At 45.0% G+C, this 19,407-nt stretch overlaps 1 long non-coding RNA gene across 3 annotated transcripts in view; it reads right to left on the bottom strand.

The window, feature by feature from the left end:
- Positions 1 to 4,191: 4,191 nt before the first annotated feature.
- LOC104001414 (uncharacterized) overlaps positions 4,192 to 19,407 on the bottom strand; it is a 187,241-nt gene continuing 172,025 nt past the window's right edge. For all 3 annotated transcript variants that reach the window (XR_010147941.1, XR_010147940.1, XR_010147942.1), the window contains one exon: positions 4,192 to 4,884. This is a non-coding gene — a long non-coding RNA (uncharacterized LOC104001414). The remainder of the gene's footprint in view (positions 4,885 to 19,407) is intronic.

The following is a 19,407-nucleotide window of genomic DNA, read 5'->3' as shown; positions in this document are numbered from 1 at the left end:
CAGGAGGATCGCTTGAGCCCAGGAGTTTGAGGCTGCAGTTAGCTATGATTGCACCACTGCACTCCAGCCTAGGTGACAGAGCAAGACTCTGTCTCTAAAATAAATAAATAAATAAATAAATAAATAAATAAAATGAAGTTATATAAAAGGAAAGCAAGATAAAGATGCATCTAAAATGTAGTATATTAATTACAGTGCATGGAAGAGGCAGGCAGAGCGGGATGGAGAAGAACCATGTGTTGGGTGGTATGTTTCCAGGAGCGTGTTACATTATTCAAAACAATAGCCAAACAATCAAGTAGGGTTATGCATGGGGCAACTATAGGAGTGCAGAATGAAATAAGTATTATGATTAATCCATTTCCATGCCACTGAGATCCACTTAAGTAAATAAAACAGACCGGGGGCAAATTTGACATGGTCGTAGTGAGAAAAGTCCATTTGGAGTGAGAAGATCCCCGTAAGTGGCCTTTCAAAAGTGATTTAATTATTCTGAGTCTCAATTTCCTGTACTATTCAATGGGTGAAACTACCAAGAGCTACACCAAGTGGGTTTGCTGCGAGGATGAAATGAGAAAATGTATGCGAAGTGTCACATATGCCAGCCCTGCCTCCTAACTTCCTCTCTCTCTGCTGTGCACCCCAGCAGCGAGTGGTGTATATGTGGGAGGTTCTGTTACAGTGAATATTAGGGGCACCTTGATAAGAAGAAGTCACAGAAGACTGGAAATCCATCTGAGGGGAAAGATGGGGGCAGTCCAGCTCCTCTGTCTGGGCGCTAATTAGGTCGGGGATTTGGGGCTGATTTGATGTACCAAAAAGTCTTGTGTTTTGTCTACAGCATGAACAGCTCCTCTATTTTCCCCAACTCACCCACTCCAGTCTTTTGTGTGCACATGACAACCTCAGTGGCAATGTCATTAGAACATACTTTATTTTTTATTTTCAGTTTTAGAGGCAGTTTAGCATGGTAGAAAGCATGTTGGCTTTTGTAGCAGAGATTACTAGGGCTTCTCCATACCTGGTTTTCCTCTTTCCTGGGCACAGAGAAGTCTACTTTCCCCGGCTCCTTGAAGTTAGGTGGGGCCCTGTGAATGACTAGCTAATGGAATGTGTTTGGTGGTGATACAGTCAGGTCATCTTCAGCCCTAAGCATGGAAGCCCCTGTGTGAAGCTCCAGCCCTTTGTCTTCAGGTAGATTGACAACAGAGGCCCCATGTTGGGGTGGGAAAAGGGAAGGGTAGCTGAGCTGCCACAAGGAGGAAAATTACCCTGGAGATGCACTCAGATCTGCAACCACTTTTGCGTGGGTGAAAAATACACTTTTATTATACAAAGCCACAGAAACTTTAGAGTTTACTTGTACCTGCAGCATAGCTTGGCTTATCCTGACTTATCCAGCCTTTTCTCAGATTATCCTGGGTTAGAATGCTGATTCCATCAGCTACAGGCTGAAAGGTCAGGATGGAACAAGTCACTGAATGAATCTGATCCTTCATTCTTCGTCTTTCAAATGGTAACAATATCTGACTCATAGAATTCTCGTCAAGGTAAGGTAAGCTAATGTATTTACAGTTCCTTTTGCAGTGTCTGGAACAGAGTAGGCAGTCATAACTCATAGCTATTATTATTATTATTACTATTTGCTAGGTTTGATGCCAGGAATAATAGGAGGGAAGATAAAGCATCTCTCTTCCTTAAAGTGAACAGATTTTATTTGAGAAAATGAGCTGTGTGCTCAACATAATTTAACAGACCTTACAAGGGATTGTTGAAAGAGCTAAACACACAGTGGAGGGGCTACCCGCCTTCTCTCTGTCTCCCGGGAGCTACCTACCTGACACATCCTGAGTCATACAAGGACTTGCACTTTTTGAATATTCTCTAAAGCCCTGGGTGGTACATGTGAGCTACCAGGTCGTCATCTATATCTGCATTAAGGCTCTCAGTGGCACTAGATGGTGAGCAGCTTTGGAGATTGACTGGTTGATCTGACTGAGGATCCACAAGCTCTGCACAGATGTGGGCTTAAGAAACATGGGGAGGCAGAGAGTCCTGGGGAGCTCTCGACGTGGCCAACCCAGAGGCAGTGGGATGAACCTGAGGACTTCCAAGGCTATTCCAGCCCTGAGACATTAAACTTCTCCAAGCCAGAACTGCAGAAGCGAGACACATGTGTGGCCATTCACTGAGTTGAGAAAACCTTCCCTTCAGAGTTTGGTGGGCACGTGGGAGGGCCCAGAGTAAAATGGGCAAGAAAGGAGACCAAGTTAGCCTCTGGGCCGTCAGAGATCCTGTTCCTGTTTTTATGAAGGTTCTGACAGAGAAGGCTCAGCAGGCTGGACAAGGGCCAGACCGCAGGGGCATGGCGCGGGTTGCTGGGTTAATGTTCAGAAGTTGAGAAGCTGTCAACGCCCTTGCTGGATGATGGTGATTGCACGTCTATTAAGCGTTGAGGGATCCTAGAAAAAGGGCATGTTTCCCCCACTCACCAGCTCCCTACCTCTGTCAAAGGAAACTGAAAGCAAATATACTACACAAGGGTTTCCCCAGAACCCCAGGGACAGAAAATTTGCTACATTGGAGCACTGAAGCATGACTTTCAAATCTAGAACAAACTTGTCCCATCTTGAGACCACCGGCGCAAATCTCACTTGTCTAATTTTCTTTATGATCAACTATTTGCGCAATTTGGGCCAAAATCGGGGGCTGCACCCAAACGCTACCACAGAACAGACTCAATTTCAAAAGGCACTTTCTTCTCGCCAGACCACTTGCTCAAGCCGCTATACAGCCCTCTGCTCAGGCCCCATGCCCAAAGACTGGGAAACTAAGGCCAGGGAAAGGGTGACGTGTGTGAATAATGTCACAGCAGCTTAGATGAGGAACAAGGAGTAAGCCTGACACAGCTTTTTAGACCAACATTTTGTTAAGAGGTTCATGCAACTGATGATCTTGGTCCAGGCAAGTCGCTTAACCTTCCTAATCCTCAGTTGCATCATCTTCTTCTTTTTTTTTTTTTTTTTAGACAGAGTCTTGCTCTGTCGCCCAGGCTGGAGTGCAGTGGCTCAATCTCGGCTCACTGCAAGCTCCGCCTCCCGGGTTCACGCCATTCTCCTGCCTTCGCCTCCCGAGTAGCTGGGACTACAGCCGCCCACCACCAGGCCCGGCTAATTTTTTTGTATTTTTTTAGTAGAGACGGGGTTTCACCGTGTTAGCCAGGGTGGTCTCCATCTCCTGACCTCGTGATCCGCCCACCTCCCAAAGTGCTGGGATTACAGGCGTGAGCCACTGTACCTGGCCGGGCCTCTGGAGTTCTTAGGGACACACCTGCAATGAGCTTGGGAGGTCCCCTGCTCCCTCTCCATTTCTTTTCCCTCCTCTTCTAAACAGCCTTTGATGCCTGTCTGTTGGACAAGCTTGCATGTTCATTTAATGCAGGATAAAGATGTTGGCACCTAAGAGGACCACACTGTCTCATCTGTCCCCACTGGCAAATCTTCTTCTCCCAGTTCATTCCTCTTTTGCAAAACATGGATTATTATACCCATCTGACAAGGTCTTTGTGAGGATTCGAGAGAACACGCAAAGCCCGACATGTACTAGGCCCTTGATAAATGACTCTGGTGGTATTTGTGTGTCACGTGCCATATGTAATGCTGGACACTATACATGTTGGCACTGCCCCATCTCCTGTTTCCTAGATCTGCCCTGTGGGTGACAAAGCACAGGTGCCTTCACTTCCATGTGGTAACCCTTTACTATGGAAAGACAACAATTCGGTCCCCCAGAAATCTTTTCTCCAGGCTATGCGGACCTGGATCCTCAGCTTTTGTTCATGTGATCTAGTCCTCTCCTCATCTGTTCACACACCTTTGGGATGGGCTCAGATTTGCCAGTATCCCTTTTAAAATAGGAGGCTAGGAATGAACTCTGTGTTTCATGAGAAGGATCACCAGGGAGGCCACCATGTTTCCTTGCAGACCCAGTGGAAGTTAATACCAGTCACACCAAATGACCTATTTCAGAGATGTGCCATAAGATTTCTGGGGACAGGAGACTAAACAAACAAACAAAAAATGCATGTCCTCGCAGGTGGTAGGTGGACTTTGGGATTCTAGAATATTCCATTTCCTGACTTGGGTGATGGTTACATGGGTTATTCATCTTGCAATGATTCATTGAGCTAAATGTTTTAAAATAGCAGCTTTGTTGAAATACAATTCACATGTTATACAACTCACTCATTCAAAGTGTACAATTCAATGATTTTTTAGTATATTCACAAAGTTGTGCAGTCATTACCACAGTCAATTTTAGAGCTTTTTCATCACATCAAAAAGAAACCCTGTACCCTTTAGCTATCAGCCTCCTATAGCCCCATCTTCCTCAGCCCTAAGCGACCCCTAATCTGCTCTCTATCTCTAGAATCATTTTGGGGTCCGATGAAAGGTGAACTTTAACAACACATGTCACTTATCCCATTTTATATATGGGGTAACTAAGGCTGAAGGCAGTAAAACAATTTACCCAAGCTTCAGAGTAACTTAGACTGCAGAAATCCTCAGCATCGTCACCTAAGTGCAGTTGGCTGGCATGGAGGAGAGCTGCCTCCCTTGTCCTGATAAGCCCTTGGTTAGCGCTTGTGCCAGCTGCTAGCATCCATGCCCTCAGCCACTTAGCTGTATTCCTCCTCTCTGGTGTCCTGTGGGCTGGATTCATCCTTGTCCTCCTATTGGGTGCAATATCTCCATGTCTCTAGTTTCATCCAGGCACTAGGTACCTCCAGCGCTTTGGAGCTTAACACAGGTGTGACAGCTGTGTTCTCCAGAAGGCAGATGCTGCGGTGGAGTTAGGAGTGCAGAAAGTTTGCAGGAAGAAGACCTGTGAGAGAAAAGGGGAGAAAGTAGAAAAAGGCAGAAGGAGCCACAAAATTACCATGTACATCCAACAAAGTCCATGCCAGCCCAATGGGCAGCTCCAGAGCAAAGACTGCCCAATGAAGGAGTCCCACGTAGCACGGAAATTGGTATGCATTTTTGCTAGCACCTTGCTCGATCATTGGCTGATTCCCATCCATCCTCTTGCAAGGAATGTGTGACCTCAGGTAGGAAGTCATGGCGGACCCCAGGGAGCTAAAAGCTGGAGCCCATCAGCTAATCATACTCTGCAAGTCCTTTTCTGAAGCGACATCTGAGCACTGCATGTCCTTATCTGCCAGTGCCCCCAGCCCAAGCCAGACATCCCTGCTGGAATCAGTTATTGACAGGCTGGTTCAGGGAATCATCCAGAGTCCAGAACCATAGACTACGGACCTGGATTATCTACCAAAGAGCTGGTTATTCCAATCTCCCTGCTCCCCTTTTTTGGTAGTTCATGATAGGAGTGGTTTGTCACCAAACTGGGGGGATTCTGTAAGGTGTTTGGGCCTCAGCGCTCAAGGACCTGGGGACAGGTGTTCTTTGTACTGTTATTCCTGAATGAATTCAGGTCTCTGGTACTGGTCATAGTCATCGTTGTCAGCATCATCACCATCTTCACCATAACCTTCTTTCCCAGCAGCAAACAGCATTTTTTAAATACCAAATTCTCAGTGATGCTAGATTGAATTTTAATGTAAAGGAAGGAAATATTCCAAGTTGTCCTGTCTACTAGAAACTTCTTGTATTAAGGGTAATCACTTACTAAGCCAAATATAGAATAAACATGGTGAACTTCTGGGCTCTAAGATCTCGGATTTTTAATTTCCCCTCTGTAAGATGGGAATTACCTTGACTGCTTCCCTCTGATCCCTAAAGGACTGGAGAGACTTCAATGAGATAATGGAGGTGAGAGCCTTGAGCATCTCATTCCACTGTCATCAGAGCATCTTTTTGCCTACGGCTCTTGAAACCTCTTAAAAGCACCAACACATTTTCATCATATAAAAATTGCCCAAGAGACACTTCATCATTACCAGCACTTGGTGGGAATCTGGCATTCATGCTCACATTCCTCTATGATCACAGAGTCTTGTTGGTCCAAAGAGACCACAAAGGGCATCTTTGGTCTGGTCCGTCTGGGGCAGAAAGTAAAAAGCCCCAGAGGATCTTGTTTGCCTCCTCCCCTCTGCTTGGGCCCAGGCAGTTGCTTCTCTCAACACCCTGGTCTCCTTGGCACGCATTCTCTGTTTGCCAAGGCAACTCTTATTTCATTCTACTTCCTCCTGTAGACCCACTAAGGGAATTTGCCCACTGTTCATTTCCATGTGACAAACATGTTACGTGTGCAGAGCATGTCCAAGGTACTGTGGGAGCACATGAGGCAGGAGAAGAAAGAGCGTCGTGAAGCAGGAAGGAGCCTCACCCACCTCCATGTACAGGCGAGGCATAATTGTGAGCAGGCACAGCACGAGGCAGGACACAGCCCCTGACCACAGCAACCGGAGTGTCGCTTCTGAGATGGAAATAACTTAAGCTTTGGAGAAAATCGGATCTGGCTCTGCCACTTACTAACTGTTTGACCTTGGGCAAATAATTTACTGCAAAGAGCCTCAGTTTCCTTGGCTATAAATTAGAGATAATAATACCCATTCTGCAGGGAGGCTGTGAGAATTAGAGATAATATATGAGGAGTGACTGGATCGTAATAGGCACTCAAAAAGTAGCAATTATTATAACAATTACATTTTCTGCTATAAATTCAACAAGTAGCCATTGAACATGTTCCTTTATTCATTCATTTGTTCAAATATCCATTCATTCATAAAACATTTATGAACTCAAGATTGTGCTGGGATCAAGGGAGGTCCTACCAAGAAATTAGAAGCAAGATTCCTTGGCTCAACAAACTGAAACTTGAGTTGAAAACGAGAGTAGTCAAATTATAACATAAAGACAATCAGCTGGGCCTGATGGCTCACGCCTGTCATCCCAGCACTTTAGGGAGGTTGAGGCGGGCGGATCACCTGAGGTCAGGAGTTTGAGACCAGCCTGACCAACATGCTACAATAAAAATACAAAATTAGCTGGGCGTGGTGGCAGGTGCCTATAATCCCAGCTACTTGGGAGGCTGAGGCAGGAGAATTGCTTGAACCCAGGAGGCAGAGGTTGCAGTGAGCTGAGATAGTGCCATTGCACTCCAGCGTGGGTGATAAGAATGAAACTCTGTCTCAAAAAAAAAAAAAAAAAAAAAAAAAAAGACAATCATACCTTCTTGTCTGTGTTGCCGTGAGAGTTAGGTGAGCTAAACCTGCAAGGTGGACAGCTCAGTATTGGCCCAGAGTAGATTCCCTGAAGGAGAACCAGACTGGAGTTGAATCTTACGTGGGGATGGAGGTGAATTCATGGCTTCTACTTTGAAGCTCTGAAGCTTAAGCGTTAGTACCGATGCCTCACACAGATGGGCTTCTTTCAAAGCTCTGTGTCTAATTTTGTTTTTCTTTCTTTTTTCCTGCCAAGGGCTCCCCAAATTGCATAAGTTTCAGGACCCAGAAACATTAGATTATCCTTCATGAGGGACTGGGTTTCAAAATCAGATGATAAAATAGAATTCTGCAAATACATGACTCACATCCAATGTTCTTGGAATGTCGGGACTATACAGATAAGGTTAAAAGCTGCCTTGAGGTCAGAAAGAAAGGTATTAATCAAGGAAGTCTTAATAGTGGAGCAAGCAATTTGAAGACTGGAAGCTACATGGACTGACAGAAAAGATGCAGGAGGCAGGTGGTGAGGAATACAGGGATGGGGAGATACCATTTTTACCTTACATGTCTAGGAAATATAATGGTAGGATGTGTGTTTGGAACCACAGTGGTCTGAGCTCTACGTATTTGAATATCGTGACTTTGGACAGGTCAAGTAATGTTTCAGAATTTCAGTTTCCTCTTTTGTAAAATGATAATATCTAGTAGCACTATTTAGTAATACAAGTAATCTTGCATGAAGTTAGAGACTTTTTGTAAAAGTGCTTTGTAAAACTGTAAAGAACTCTGTTTAATATTGGTTCCAATTTATTTTACTCATACTCAAGAAAGGATTTTCTTATTCACCAACCTGATAATAGTGGGAAGCATCCCTAAGGGGGAAAAAACATCTAGAACTCCCTGAATAAAAATTCGGGCTTATTACATGACTTTGAGCAATGTCCTTAACTTCTCCAGCCTCAGTTTCTCCATCTAAAGCATGAGAATAATTACATTTTGCCCTTAGTGCAGTTATTAAACACTAGTGAAGTAATTTTTTAATCAGACTGATCTTTCAGTGCCGTGGGAGGAAATAGACATTTCTAATTCATTCTTCTTATTCTGACCATTACTAGCATGTGGAAAGAAGAATTTCTCAAGACTATGAGTAAGAAGAAGGAGCAGCGACAGCAACAGTCCCCACTTGGACGGGACTGTAATGAAAATGAGGATGACAGAAGCTGTAGTTGGGCGCAGTAGTACAACTGTGTATTTATGTACCACGGCCGATCCACAGTGCCTGCTAGCTGTTTTAACATAGAGCTTTGCATCCAATTCTCATAACGTGCCAAATGCTTGGTATTATGGTGTACCCTATACAGCTGAGGAAAACAGGGCTCCTGACCCTTGAGAAACTTCTTGAAAGTCTCACCTACAGCCAGTAAAAGAGCTTCAAACTCAGGTCAATGCTAGAGCTTGCTTTTCCTGGTATTCCTGGGTGATTTCCTGCTCCTCTGAGTCTAGAACAAAAAGGACTGTACCAGTGTTTACAAATGAGCCAGAAGAACTTTTCTGGGTGAGAAAATTTGGAGAACCCAGCAAGTTGTGAAATTGCTAGTTATTGTTTTCATACCAGGAAGGAGGTCTGCATCTCTGCTCTTACAGAGAGGGAGTCAGTTACCAGTGTCCAGTGGTTTTTGCCATCAATGACATGTCACACTGATCACCCTCTCCCTGGCCTTCCTGGCGGTGTCTTTACTGCCCCCAGCCTCCCATGCTTATACCAGTCGGTTCACAGGTCTTCACTATTAGATGAGTAATAAACAGTAGAATATAAGCCTCTCCTCCTGGCCAATCCCAGAGCTAAACGAACATGTTCAAACACCCTGTCACTATTATTACCAATGATAATAAGAGCAATAACGAGCAGGAATTGCTTTTATTAAATAAATCAGGAAGATGCACTTTACAACTAGTTCCAGAGACACCTCAAGAGGCCTCTAAATGCTCGGGTGATGTTGGAGCATGTGTTGTCATCTGTTACGGACGAGTTTCTCCACAATTACTAGTCTCTCTACAGCAGGTTAGGACGCATCTTCTAACTGTATAATAACATAAATGGGTTTTCTGTTTATCAACTATTACATTATAAGTGTGCATTTCCTCCCTATAAAGCCTTCTTTTTAATAGGTGTGCTTTGGAAATGATACTGTAATTGTAGCTTTTTTAAACAGCAAGATTTTTTCTTTCTTTCTTTCTTTCTTTTTTTTTTTTTTGCTGAGATGGAGTCTCACTCTGTTGCCCAGCCTGGAGTGTAGCCTTTTAAACAGCACGAATTTTTTTTTTCTTTCTTTCTTTCTTTTCTTTTTTTTCTTTTCTGAGATGGAGTCTCACTCTGTTGCCCAGCCTGGAGTGCAGTGGCGTGATCTTGGCTCACTGCAACCTCCACCTTCTGGGTTCAAGCAATTCTCCTGCCTCAGCCTCCCAAATAGCTGGGATTACAGGTGCACACCACCACGCCCAGCTAATTTTTGTATTTTTAGTAGAGACAGGGCTTCACCATGTTGGCCAGGCTGGTGTCAAACTCCTGACCTCAGTTGATCTGCCCACCTTGGCCTCCCAAAGTGCTGGGATTACAGGTGTGAACCACTGTGTCCAACCAACCAAACAGCAAGATATTTAGCCTTCATCTGGTGCTGGTTTTCTCAGTTTGGGTAGATGCAGGGAGACCTTAGCCTCCTTAACCCTGTAACCTCCAGGTCAAGTGCAGAGCTCTCCAGGCCAATGTGCACTAAGGCTGCCCAATAAGTGCTTTTTGAATGTATGAGTGGTAAGAGCAGAGAGCTCCTGGGCCATCTGCATCACCCCCTTGCTTCTTGATGGGGCTGTATCTGAAACCATCCTAGGAGGGTAGCAATAACAAGATCACAGGGCATAGCTCTTGAGAGTCAAATATGTCCATCGCTGGAATTCAGTGTGTTTGGTTGAGTGGTACACACAGTCTTTGCTGTGCCTAGTGCATCTGAACCTGGAGTTGTTAATATTTGATACCTCCTCCCTCTGAACCTCAAAACTATTTTCCATAATAGCCACATAGTAATAATTATTTTCTTGATTTGTTCTTCATGTAATCATCATTATTTTCTTGATTTGTTCTTTACTTTAAAAATAACAACTAAAAAATAAACAGCAATATTAAAGATATTATCCACAGTTTGTAGAACATTTTATGCTTGAACCCATATGAACTATTACCAAACAAAACATTACACCTTGCAGTTCACACTTTATTTCACTGTTTTCAATTTTAAGTGCAGATAAAAACTCTAAGTTCTCACATAGGATGGCAGAATTGAAGTCACTCACACTCTGCTTCTTTGCCTTTATTAATATAATCAATGTGCTTATTTTTTTCAAGCAAACTGTTTAAGTGCAAGAATATGTGATACCATAGGGGCAGACTATACCCGAAAGAAAGTTCTAACCATTCCAAACCATTATGCCATTAGGAATAGCTCTGGAAACAGACGCATTTAGCTAATCTTTTGGGGCTGGGGTTAGTCGCTGGGGAGAGCACTATACAATTGGGAGTTCTCAGAATTAACTGCCATAGAGAACACAATGTTTATTAAAAGTAAGCAATGAAAAGGTAGTCATCTACATCATATAACAATATTATACAGCTGTAATTATATATCTATATGTAATTAAAGTCAATAAATAGTAATCACAGCAACTATTTGGGACTTAGACCAAGATAACGTTTGTCTTGGGAGGGGGGCAGTATTGTGTCACTGACTTTCTTTAGAACTTCAAGCACATGGTGATAATAAAAGTCAGACCCACTTGAGTTTCCCTAAGTTCCAAATCCCCTGTTGACGATGCACCCCTCCGCCCGCCCCCCGCCCACAAACTTAATTTTCTCCATGCGAGTGGCTGATACCTGGGAAACCTCCTCCTAAAGGAACAGGAGGACAAGCGTGATCTAGTGACAAGGCTTAGTCACCAGTGGGAGAGGTGGAGGTCTTAGCGCCGCACAGCCTCGCCTCTCCCACCAGTCACATGGCTGTACCGGTCCAGCTTCCCCTGCACTCAGGTCTGAGTCTTGCAGGGTTGAGGGGGTGGTAACAGAAAGGGCTGTTGAGTCACCCTCTGAGATTTTGAGAGTATAATAATCTGTTTGAGCGTCAGAGCATTGCCCAAAACGAACAGGAGTCATTTTGCCCCCCACCATAGAACATCGTTTGGCAGAGTGACCTGCCGTGTGTGGCAGTGCCCAGTGCCTAGCAGAGGGTGACTGGCAGGAGACAAGAGGCAAGGGACATAGCCCAAGTAGGAGCTGACGCGGTGGTGATCCCGCAGGCACTCCAGTAAAACACTGGATGCACCTGTAATTATAACGTGAAGTAAGATTTCTGTGGTCTTGCAACTAAACGAGAACTTTCCCAGACATGATCTTGTTTCGGCCTCCCAATAGTTCTGCAAGGTGGATACCGTCATTACCAGTCCTACTTTATGGTTTAGAAACTCAGATCCAGGAAGGATGGTCAACTCTCTGAAGATCCCAGAGCAAACCCTTGAACCCTGTTCTTTCTAAGCTTGCATTTTTCTCAGTGAATCTCATAAGCTTGAACAGCAAAGAAGAAACCATGGAACGTGCACTAAAAATTCTGGTATTACACGGCATGTGAATATGTAACTTCAGAATCCTGGAAGTGGAGAACTAAGGCCTCTTTTTAAATTCATTTTAAAAAACTGAGATAATGGGCTGGGTGCAGTGGCTCACACCTGTAATCCCAGCACTTTGGGAGGCTGAGGCGATGGATCACCTGAGGTCGGGAGTTCGAGACCAGCCTGACCAACATGGAGAAACCCCATCTCTACTAAAAATACAAAAATTAGCCAGGTGTGGTGGTGCATGCCTGTAACCCCAGCTACTTGGGACGCTGAGGTAGGATAATCGCTTGAACCCGGGGCAGGGAGGTTGCAGTGAGCTGAGATGGCGCCACTGCACTCCAACCTGGGAGACAAAGCCAGACTCCATCTCAAAACAAAACAAAACAAAACCCTGAGATATAACTTCACAGAGTAAAGTGCACAGTCCTCAATATGCAGCAGGTGACAGTAAGCCTCTAACCTCCACCTCGATCAAGATGTGGAACTGCCCCAGCACCCTCCAGCTCCCTCACCCCTCAGCCATAACCCACCCTCTCCCACAGCAACCACTCCCCCTGATTCTCAGAGATTAATCTTAAGATTTTCCCCGTCTTTTTTTGGCATTTAAAATACCAAACAACTTATTGGACTGACATTTTCATCTATCTTTGTAAGTAACTGAGCAAAGTGGGGCACTCCAGCTCAGAGCCTTTGTCCTTGCTCTCCCACTGTTGGAATGAGGCTTCCCCAGAGAGCCCCATGCTGTATTCCCCACCTCTGTCAGCTCCTTGTTCAAATCCCTTCTTTCCAGCAAGGCCTCCCCTGAACAGACTATTTAAAATTGCAAACCCCACTCCTGGCATTCCCAATTCTGCTGTCTGCTTTGTTTGATACCACAATCCTCTGCACTTCCTGACATAGTCTAGGTCTTCCTTATTTGTTTATTCTCCATCTTCCCCAAGTAGAATGTAAGCTCCTTGAAGACAGAGCTGTTGGGCTCTTCTGGTCACAAACAGTTTTCCCTGTGTCTTCAAACGATAGCATCTGGCACTTAGTATCAGATCAGTCAATATTTGTTTAAGAAGTGAATACCACGTAGACTGACTTGATCAACTCAAGTAAATGACTCAAAACATAGTTTTAACACTTACTTCTCATTCAGGAAATTAAAAATGTAATTGCATACCTTTTATTGGGAATTATGAGCTCATTCTACAGTAGGTTACTACGACCTGCAAACGTGAAGACAGAAACTAAAGGAAAGATCAAGACCTTCGGAGTCAGAAGGAATCCCAGCCTCACTGTTTCCAGCTATGTGAACTTGGGCAAATTAGTTTACCTCCACGAGCTTTAGTTTTCTTCTCAGCTGAAAACGGTCGTAGCAATATCTATTTCAGAGGATAGTTGTGGGCGTTACATAAAGCACGCTTCGATACATAGAAATGTATGTATTACAGTGTTCTTGGAGTCATATCACACAGCTCAAAGCACAGCAAGGAAGCAGGTGCTGGTCCTCCCCCCGTAACTGCAACTATAAAGAGGGTGCCTTGTAAATGAGTGATTATCTTCCTGAAAGTTCCTTAAACCCACACTCATTGTCTGTGATTACAGCCCATATCACTGGGACAAGAGAAGAGTTAAGAGTGCTGCAGCCAACTGCCTGGGAGATACACCTGCCAATGGAAATTTTATGCAGAGTGGTGGCTGCAAGGAAGACCCAGCCACGTACCTTGAAGGTCCCTCCAGATTTATCTTCAGGCCATGCAACACTTTATTGTTATCAGCTCCTTAGATTCAGGGTCTCCATGCTCGTCAACATGGCTAGATGGCCTGTAAGGTCTTTCTTTTTTCAAGACACTTAAAGAGTTAGAGCAGGAAGGAGCAGGGCAGAGCCTTCTAAGCAGGTGCTTCTGCATGCCTGGAATCCCTCTGTGGCTTTATTCCTTAGTGTGGGTTCTCTCTTAGTCTGCAGGGACACCTGGGAAGTCACCAGTCATTTACATCTTAATGTGAATAAGGTTTTTTTTAAAGCTCCTTTTGCAAGAGCAAGTGAAATGAGGAAAGAGGGAAATAAGAAAGAGAAAAGAAGAAGTAACTGAGGAAAAGCTGCCAGCCATGAAGAAAACAGCTGATGAAAGGGGCTAAAGCTAGCTTCATTTCTTGCAGGTCTAGTTCTGAGTCCAGGGACAGAAGTTTTAGCTTTGGCTGGACACCCATCGCCCTCTGTGACCTGTCAGTATTTTTAACTTCACGATGACTCCTAAGTGGACTGCTGTCCACTGGCCACAACTTACTGAAACTTTCTCCATATTCAGCATTTATTAAGGACTGGAGGTTCCAAGGTAAGTCTGGAAGCAGAAGAAACTGCGTCCATAAATTGAAGCCAAACAAACAAAACACAGATTGAAGGGAACAGTATTCCCATCCAGGGTATGTACTCTGTGTGAACTTGACCTACTGCTGCAGTCGCAGTTTCCTTGCAATTAGATTTCAGTGCAAATTAAGAAAAAAAAATTTTTTTAATCTATAGCTTATAACAATAATTGTACTGTGCAATCAAGTGTAATGTAATAAATACTTTTGACCAATAATTCATGATTTTATTTAATTAATTAATTTATTTATTTATTATATGTTAAACATGGGGCAGGTGCCTGCTTCAGCAAGCAAGACAGACAAGACCCCTGCTTTCCTGGAATCTGAGGCTGGGGCAAGGGGATACAGATAGCAAACAACTAAATATAAATATGAACATTTTAGAAAGTAATAAATGCCATCAAGAAAATAAAAAGTACTGTGATGGGGAGGGCCTGTGTGTGATGAAGCAGGTCAGGAAAATCCTTTCTGGGAATATGACATTGGCGGCACTTAGACCTGAATTATGCGAATGATGCAGACATGTATGCACGGGGGAAATAGCATGCACAAAGGCCCTGAGGCAGGAAGCAGCCTAGTTGGTGTCACTGAGGACTTGAAAGGTCAGTGTACTCAGGATCTAGAGAAGGAGGTGGGAAGTGGCAGAAGATGGGGTCAAACGGATGGGGCAAATTGTTAAGACTTTGTCAGCTATTAGTAAGAAGTGTCACAGACAACGAGATGAGATTAAGTGTTTTTAGAGCAAGGGAACAAAATGATGTTACTATTTCCTGGAGTATGTCCCAATTTCACAATGAGTTTGGAAAGAAAATATGTTCCAGTTTGCTGTTTCCTTTGTTTTAAAGATGTTTAGTAAATATCTGTTGAGTTAATGAACACATGGATGAATGAAGGAATTGATCGCAAGAGTGGGCAAAGTCAGAGTGGAAAAGGCATTGACCTCCACCTGAAGTTACACAAAGCAGTGGTACCACTTGCTGGTTATGTGACCTTGGGCAATTCACACAACCCAATTTTGAACCTCAACTTCCTCATTGGTAGAATGGGGTTATACCTCCCCGAGCTGCTCTCCAGAAGTGTGATGAGGATCAAATGAGAAAATGTGCAAAATGCATATACAAAGAGTAACGGATGATAATGGAGATGATCGTGACAATTTTTTTGGTTGCGTTAAGCCACAGTGGTGTCCCTTGATTTTAACCTGGAAGCCCCTGATATTGGTGAATTGTCTTAAAGTTTTGTTTGGAGCCTGTTGCACTCCTCAGTCTACACTGCTCTCAGTTGGGTAGTTTGCTGCCCTCTGTGTAAAGCGATGCTGCATTTATTTACTCCTTAAAGCCTCATGGGAGAGACCCCAGCTCCTGCGCACAATAAAAATCCCTTATCCTCGCCTTGGCACCAAACAGTTGACAAATGCTTGCAGAGATGTTATCTCCTTTTATCCTGGCAAGTCTGTAAAGGAGGCAGGTCAGGTTTGATTTCGCCCGCTAGAACTCCCCATCAACCCCGCTTCATTTCACGAGACTCACGTCCATAGTCTTTCCAGGTTGAAAAGCCTGAAACTTTCTGGTTTGTCCTCCTAGGGAGACTCTTCCTAAGTAGGGTGATGGGATTATATTTCCTGGGAAAGAGTTTCTCTAAACTCTTCCTAATTACCCGCTGAGTTTAGCAACTTGTCAGGAAGCCCTTCTCTCTAATCTAAAGCCTCTGGCTGTAATTGCAGCCCCTGACCCCTGGTTCTGCCTTCAGATGCAATCTGGAACAGCGTCGCCCCTGGCAGCAACATATCTGTATCAACTTACCTTGCAGGTTGTCGGTGGGGGGGGAAGGAGACTTGGTGACCAGGGAACCTGAAGCCTAGCAGGATGTGGCCCCAGGGTGAGAGACCACTGAGGCTCCTTCGAAGGCTCATGGCGGTATTATATACTGCGTCCCTCTCAACTTCACCGCTTACTCCCCAAGCCACCAGGACCAGTGTTTAAGAACACGGCAAGCTTTCAATGCCAACAGTAGGGTCTGAACCGGAACTGATTTGCAGGGTAACTGTGAGTGGACCCCTCTGGATTCCTGCTAGTGTAGGGCTTCAGAAGGAGGAAGCTCAAAAGAGCCACTAAGTGAAGCATAGCCTGGGCTGGCATCTTGGGGCTGAGCGGTTTGCTCCCCAGGGTGTGTGGCAGTGCGGTGGCAGATCTCTCACTTACAAACTGTAAGGCAGGTGCTGCCCCTGTCTGAGTGTTGATGCTCTCATCTGCTGAATGGGGAAAGAATCATGGGTGATTTCGGAGGATTAAATCCACCTCTGCATGGTGCCTGGGCTCCCCTCCCTGCTATTGCTTTGGGTTCTGCCTCTCCAACTTCCAGCCAGAGTTGGGGTTTGGAGTAGATGGGCTCAGAAGACGAGCAAAGAAAGGCCTCTTAGATATCAAATGGCTCTCACAAACCAGACTTGGCTGAGCTATTTTCAGTGAATCAGCCTCCCACGAGTTACATTACTCTTGAAATGCAGAAAGCTGTGAAAATCAAGGGAGAATATGCTGGAGGCAAATACTTTTTGGGATCTACCAGCTCAAGCTCCTGCAAAAAGTAAATCTATGAGAGATGCTGGACCAAACCCCATCCACTGCAGCTCAGTTGGCCTGTGGACATGCAGGGGAAAGGCAGGACTGCCTTCACCAGGAGCTCCCGGTGCCCCACACCCATGGCTACCCAGCGTCAAGATGTACTAGGGGAGATGGGGTCGCACTGTGCAAAAGGGTCTACAACACGGTTCGTCTAAGTATACATCCGCCAAATGATCTCATTTCTTAAACATTGATTTATAACCTTGGTCAATAGAGATGCATTTGCATCCCTAATCAGGGGTCATGGCCTTAGTAATATTTAAGAGTTGTTTTTCTTGGTGCAGGTAGGCAGCGGACCTACCTTCAGCTCCTTCCTTCAAGGTTTCTTCAATGCATTTCCATTCCCTGAGCACACACTTATTTTGTGAGAGGTAGAATGGGGATGGAGAATGGACTAGAGGCCAGTGCTGAGGACAGGGGAGAGCGGAACTTGCATATACACAGAACAGGTGAGATGGTGTCTCAGGGCTGGGCAGATGGTTTACGTGTGCCCTGGAACCTTGGAGTCCGCGGGTGGAATTTACGGGAGGGCACCACGCTGCACTGCACGGCTCTCCATCTTGGTTGCTGTCCAGTGCGGCTCCCCGCATCTGCCCTCACTCATTAATGAGCACGTGGGATGACAAGAGTACCCTTTTCCCTAAAAGACTCCCTAATGGGGCCTAGGCTTTGCTGGGATATACAGATCACCGTGAAGTGACTTAAAGGCTTCATGGCTTGTCTACCGCAGTCCTTCCCCGTTCCTGTTTAGAATTGCTGGCACTCACCTCACGAGGCTCCCAGCACTCACATTTCCCCCACCCCATGCTTATGATAGATTCACTCACATGAAGAGTGTGGGGCAGGCATAGGGGAGGGGAGAATGTCTTTGGGAGTATTCAGAGAAAGCATCCACACTGGGCGGGTGTTTAATTTACCTGCGAGTTCGTCCCATCTTCCCCAGGCCAGCTTTTGGCCGTGTCCTGCCTGGTTAGTTAAGGCTTTTGGATTTTGCTGTAACAAAAGCAGTGCCTCCTTAAAGGAAGGAGCAAGGGCTATTTGAGGCAGCCCAGTGCACACTAGGGCGAGGATTTTGTAAACAACCCAGAGTCAGGAAGGACAGAGGCTGATGGATAACCACGCATTAGGTTCCCAGTGGAATCTTGCACCCCTCCCTTTTCCTCCCCCCTTTCCTCACCTTCTCCTCCTCTGTGCATCCTTTGTTCCACGCTAGCCCAATCTGTGTCCCGTCCAGTGATTCAGGGAGCATAAGATGGTGTGAGAGCCCTTATAGGAGATTCAACCTCGCGGGACCCCTTTCACCAGAGAGGCAAAGTCTGAACAATCTGTTATATGAAAGATGGAAAGACTGGCCTCTGTTCAGTGTGTTAGGGAGTGCTAAGAGAACATCATTTGCAAAGGGGATGAGAAATCCCTTTTATCTTGGCCTGTTTCTTTTAAGCAGTTCTTCCACTCTAAGCCTACTTACCTGGTAAAAATATACTGAATGCCCACTGCCTGCTTCCTGTCTATCTGCAAAAGGGAGGCTTCTTCTCACCCCACCCCTACCGAGTGTTCTATATTCTTGCAAATAATTGCTTGCCTACTGGTGCAGAAAATGGAAAACTGTAAGCTAGGGTGATGGCAAAAATTAATTTCATTTGACACCCATGGTAGAAAGAACAGAGCTGACCCACGTTTGTGTGGACAAGCATATCCTGAAAAGCTAGAAGGAAGCACAGTGGTGGAAGAACAGTCTTTGGCATCAGCCAGAACTGAGTTCTGATCCTGTCTCCATTACTTATAAAGCTGTATGCCTTTGGGCAAATGATCTTCTTTTTAAATATCTTCTTCGCATATTTGTTGTAAAGATTAAAAATAATGTATGTAATGGACCTGGAACATAATACATACTAAATAAATAATAATTAAGGCGATCTTGATTGAAGTTGTTTGCAACACATTCCTCAACCGGTTTTTACTATGTATGTGCTGTTAATTAATTCATTTAGGCAGCCAATCAGCAAATATTGATGTATAAGAAACATATACTGAACAACAACAATATTATGAATAAGTAAAGAGTTATGCCAGGAACCCAAACTTGTAATTTCGGATGAAAACACTGACCTAGATGTAGACTAAACAGCAATCCTTTGATTCATACTATACAGGCCTCCACTGCATCCGGCGATGGCAAGGGCAAGTTGCAGGATGGAGGAGGCACCTGGTCATCCTCTCGGGGCAAAGCTCCAGTTAGCACCTCCATTTCGGGGTCATTTGTTTCAGCTACGCATCCAGTGCCCTCTAATAGTCTAAATTTCCTGAGAGCAGGAGCTCTCATGAAGCCACTGCTTACAATTCAATGGGTACTGACTGCTTGGAAAATCTGCTCTGTTGCTGAACAGAGAGGGGAGGGGAGAGAAGTGGGAAAGGACTCCCAGCTCTCACTGTGGGCCCTCTGCTTTCCGCTCTCAGATTCGCTCTGATTCGAGTAGTTTAGTACAAAGAGTGGGGTCCTGGCTTCCAGGCCTCCCTCTGCCCCTGACTTACCATGTTCCTCAGGGGAAGCCCCTCATCTTCTGAGCCTCAGTGTCCCGGGATGGAAGA

Source organism: Pan troglodytes, chromosome 10 (genome assembly GCF_028858775.2).
Source record: "Pan troglodytes isolate AG18354 chromosome 10, NHGRI_mPanTro3-v2.0_pri, whole genome shotgun sequence".
Classification (NCBI taxonomy): domain Eukaryota; kingdom Metazoa; phylum Chordata; class Mammalia; order Primates; family Hominidae; genus Pan; species Pan troglodytes.
The sequence above is the reverse complement of the archived record's forward strand: the minus strand, read 5'-3'. Positions and strand labels throughout refer to the sequence as shown.